This window comes from Cylas formicarius, unplaced genomic scaffold (assembly GCF_029955315.1).
Source record: "Cylas formicarius isolate icCylForm1 unplaced genomic scaffold, icCylForm1.1 PGA_scaffold_10__41_contigs__length_53128322, whole genome shotgun sequence".
Lineage (NCBI taxonomy): Eukaryota > Metazoa > Arthropoda > Insecta > Coleoptera > Brentidae > Cylas > Cylas formicarius.
In genome coordinates, this window is record NW_026844214.1 from 41306911 (window position 1) to 41312436 (window position 5526).

Genomic DNA, 5526 nt, shown 5'->3' on the forward strand with positions numbered 1-5526 from the left:
GAACGCGCAGCTACAGGTTAATCACTAAATACATTTATATAGTTCTCGAAGGTACCCAAAGCCCGAACAAATATTCCCAGCCTCGAGCCTAGGTTATGAGGTACTAGATGCTTGCATTACATTCAGTGACATAGTGTTCAAAAGAAAAAAAATCAAATTGCTCCGCACCACAATCATAAGCAAAATCCTAATTATATACTCGCGATTATTAAACAAAATAAGTTTCATCACCCCCACCGGAAACGACACGAAAAACAAACGAGGCGTTAGCGTTTGTAATTAGTGCGAATTCGCTCTGCCGCCCTCTATACTCCAATGGAACATTAGGGTCGATCAATCACGGGTGTCGGAGAGACGATGTCAAAAAAAGCAAAACAAATATCTTAATTGCGTGCTAGCCTAATACAAAAACCCGATTTACGATTAATTTCGGCAGATTGCCGGTGGGGGCGGGGTGGGGGGGATCGTTTCTGCTATTTCGGCGTCTCTCCCCATTAGCCACCGTCGTTCTCATTTCATAGGCTTATAGATCGTGCACCGGCGAAACGCCGCTTCTTGTTTTTTTTAGTGACTCTATTAGTGACCCTGGCACACTGCCCCAACGCTCTGAGAAAGTTAAAGACCAAGAAAAAGAACTTGACACTAACCTAGAATATACAGGAAATACTGCCTTAAAAATACCGCACCTGAACTTATTGACGATCTGTCAGCGGCTATGTTGGTTATTGCATCCCGCAAGGTCATTGGTTAAAAACGAGATTTAAAATCTCGGGTATGCGCACGTTGGCATGCTTATATTGACAAGTTACTAACTTTATATGATACATTATTGTAATTTATATAAAAATAGCTGTATTTTCCAAAAAATGAATACAATTATTTTGTATTTTAAATAGTTCTTATGTGTTTATATATTTTTTTAAAGCCAATAACAAACCAAATAAATAAATAAAAATTTTACTTTAGATAAAAATTTGTTTTAGAAGAAAACTTACTACTTACAGACCAGTTTTCACCTTTTCGATAATTATAAATACAAAGACAAACGGGGTCTAAATATTGAAAATTTCCAAAATCACCTGTATCTAAAAATCTAAGATAGCTATGACATATCTGTTTGTATTAACCCTGTTAATACATAAACATAAAAATAAGTCTATGGTTTCCTTTATCCTCTATCGCATAAACGAACCCTAATTGGAAGTGGTCGTTTGGGATTCGCCGTAAACTCGATCTAAACTGGAAGAGTTCCAGTATCCGGTAATGCAGCCAATAGCCAATACCGACTTTATGAGGCAAATTTTATTAAGAGAGAGATCGGTAGTAATGGGGATTCTTCTCTTTGTGGTATCTACACCTTTATACTAACGATCGAGGTGTAATAAGAAATTGTTTTATATTATTTCTCAATTTTTCTACCTGTCTGCATTCTTGAGGGTAAATCGTTTGTCAGAGGGTACTTTGAGATATCTTTGTAATTGTTCATCATTTTTTGATACGAAACAAATTTCAGTTAATTATTTTAATAATTGTTTGAAGTCGATCGAAAAAAAATCCGAAATAAAGCGTTTTCGAAATTTTCGAACTTTTTTCTTTTATCATGCTGAGGAATGTGTCCCTAAGTTGGGGCTCGTGTAACACATTAACACCCATTGGCATATTATGATATAATATATAAATTCAATAAATAAATGTATATGATTATTGAATTGAGGTGGCTTTTACTTGATGAAAATCGATTTAACAAAATAAATAAGAACTAAAAGTTCAGATTTTCACGAAATTATATATTTTCACATGATAATTGTTTCGGCAACACTGTCTCTTTATCAAATGTGATTTGATAAAGACACGGTGTTGTCGAAACAATTGTTATGTGAAAATGTATAATTTCGTGAAAATCTGAACTCTTAGTTCTTATTTATTTTGTATATGATTATCTAATATATTTTCATGTATATAACAACGAAAATTGTTTATGGGATATTGTCATTTATATAACATGATAATGTATATTTGTGCTTATGATTTGCAAATAACAAAACATTTTGGTATTCTTTAAATGTGATGCTAAACAAGGCGATATACGAGGATATCTTCTTTTATCCCTTGCATAATCTATATGATTATAAATTGATTTTTCTAACGATTTGCGGCTGATCAGGCGCGACTGCAAGACAGTGTAGGTTGGCATCTCAACCAATAGGGAACTTGCTCAAAAAATCAAATCATTTAAAAACAATTAAAATCGTAATCGTAAAATCAAAAAAAAAGGTTTAAAATTTGAATAGTTTTACATGCTATTAAATGCGCTGCCATTGGTTCTGACGTCAGACCGTTGTATTTCGATCTAGGCGCACGTATATAGACATTGACATAACAATTAAAATAAATAATATTCATTGAGAGGACGTGCTATTAGGTATTTTCAGAGAAAGTTTTGTTTAATTTTGCTTGATTTGATGTTTGCATTTAAGTAGAACACTGTTTAGAATGAGCTCTATAAACACTAGTGCTGATTTATTATCATTTATACACATAGGTACAAATTACTTTTTTGTAATACAAAATAAATACAAAAATTGAACATTTTAAAAACCTATAACCCGATACTAACTATGCAGATTTGGTAAGAAAATTTCGTGAGAATTGCTTGAAATGGCTATTATACTCGTAATGAATCGTGTAGTTTCCTGCGGTGTGACGTGACGCTGACTGCCTCGCATTTTGTTGAATATGCCCGTCGGCGACTCCAATTTTAATTATTTATTGTGAAATAAGTATTAAGATTTAAGGGTTCATATTTGGTATATGGTATATGGTATATGGACTAGCAACCCGTGTGGGGTTGCTAGTCCCCCATCGGGCGCCTCCCCAGGTGGCGGATAGGGGAATGCCTCTCAGATATGAGTGGTACCGAGGAAATGAAATACTTGGGGCGGACCAAAACTAGCACTGAGCAACGGCAGCTGGTTGTCTCAAAACTGAACACGGGCGATAGTTTGAGAAACAATATTTGGCTGTGTTTCAGACAACAGACGGCGTAGTGGCATCCACTGAAACGGCGTTTGTACAGCGGTGTAGAAGGCAAAGGAAAACCACTACACTAACCTTTTCCCAGGAAAATCTTCATGGCTGGAAACTATTCAAAAACGGCCCTCAGTCCCGGGCAGACCTTCAATGGTCAGAGGGTGCGAAGAATCTCCCGGCCAGCACTGAAAATTTGCACCTGGAATATCAGAAGTATGTTTGAGGCAGGAAAGATCTATAACACAATAAACGAAATGAACAGATTGAATATTGACGTGATGGGTATCAGTGAGATGAGATGGCCAGGAAACGGAGAATGTCAAATGGAAGATCACATAGTCTACTATGCTGGAAACAGTGAGAGACACCATTTAGGGGGTGTTGGTTTCATCATAAATAAAAAGTTGAAGTCTTCAATTATTAGCTGTCTGCCATACTGTGACAGAGTTATTTTGCTAAAGCTCAGAGAGACCTTTTAACATAAATCTCATTCAAATATATGCCCCCACATCGGACAAAAGTGAAGAAGTAGTGGAAGACTTCTATGCTCAAATAAAAGAAGTGCTTAAGAACGTTAAAGCAAGAGAGGTAAACTTAATAATGGGGGATTTCAATGCCAAAGTGGGACGCGGAAAAGAGGATGATATAGTGGGTGACTTTGGGTTGGGAAAGAGAAATGAAAGAGGAGATAGACTCGTACAGTTCTGCAGAGAAGAAAGTATGATAATAACGAACACATGGTTCAAACTCCCACCAAGACGTTTGTACACTTGGAAAGCCCCAGCGGACAAGCCAGATAACATCGTAAGAAATCAAATAGATTTTATCCTAATCAACCAGAGATTTCGAAACAGTTTAGTCTCTGTCAAATCTTACCCAGGGGCTGACGTTCCATCCGATCACACTCCCATAGTATGTGTACTAAGAGCTAAACCACGAAAAGCTCATATCACCCGAACCACACAGAATAAGAAAAAATATGACATCGACAAACTCCAAGACAAGGAAATACAACAGGCAGTGGAAAAGACAATAAGTGAAAAACTACAAAAGACACCACTAGATGATACTCAGATAGAGAGAACGTGGACAACTTTCAGGGATTCAGTGACCCAAGCTTGTGATCAACATCTGACTTCTGACAAAAATCAGCAAAAGAAGAAACAGTGGATGACCGACAAGATCTTAAAGATGATGGAGGACAGAAGGAAAGTAAAAACTACGAACACCACAGAGTATCGACAGTTTCATAACGCCATTAAAAAGGAAATTAGAGAAGCTAAAGAAAGATGGATGATTGAGCAATGTCAGGAGATAGAAGAACTTGACCGTAGGCATGACACGTTTAATATGTACAAAAAAATCAAACAAGTTACAGGCAGACATCGAAAAAGAACACCAGAAAACATTATGGATGAACAGGGGAAATTTATCTGTGAGGTGAACGAAAAACTAAAAGCATGGCAGAAATACATACTTGAACTCTTCAAACGATCAACGTCCAGTGAAACCTGAGCAAGCAAAGAATATGGAAGGGCCAGTTATATCAATGGATGAAGTTAAATTTGCCATTGAAATCGCTAAAACCAGAAAATCACCTGGTCCCGACTATATATCATCGGAAGTACTAAAGATTATGGATCAACACTGTATTACCACCTTGACGTCATTATTTAATAATATATATGAAAGTGGCACGATCCCGACTGACTGGCTTATTTCATCGTTTCTCACCATACCAAAAAAAACCAGCCCCAAATCGTGCGGTGACTACCGTACCATCAGCCTTATGTCACACGTGTTAAAAATCTTTCTTAAGGTAATTCATGCCCGCCTGTATAAAAAATGCGAAGAACACATGGGCGAATCGCAGTTCGGGTTTCGCAATGGCTTGGGAACTCGAGAAGCATTGTTTGCAATACAGGTCCTTATTCAGCGATGTAGGGATATGAATTGCGACGTTCACATGTGCTTTATAGACTATGCTAAGGCTTTCGATCGTTGCCAACACGAGACAATGGTAAGAGTCCTACATGAAACGGGCTTGGATGGAAAGGACATAAGAATCATCTCTAATCTTTACTGGAACCAGAAAGCAACCATCAGGCTTGGAAATGATGAATCAAAAGCCTTGGAAATTAAGCGTGGTGTCCGACAGGGTTGCATTTTGTCACCCTTGTTGTTCAATCTCTACTCTGAGAAAATATTCAAGGAGGCACTAGAAGACACTACAGACGGTGTTAAAGTAAACGGCGAAGTAATTAACAACATCAGATATGCAGATGACACGGTTCTATTGGCCGACAGCTTGGAGGGACTGCAAGAACTTATCAACAGAGAAACAAAAAATGAAACAAAGCAAAGAATGAACTGCCAATTAACTCTCATGAATACCATAAAACAACGCAAACTTGAGTATTTGGGCCATATTATGAGAAACCCCGTCAAATATCGCCTACTACAGCTGTTCCTGCAAGGTAAAGTGGAAGGAAGAAG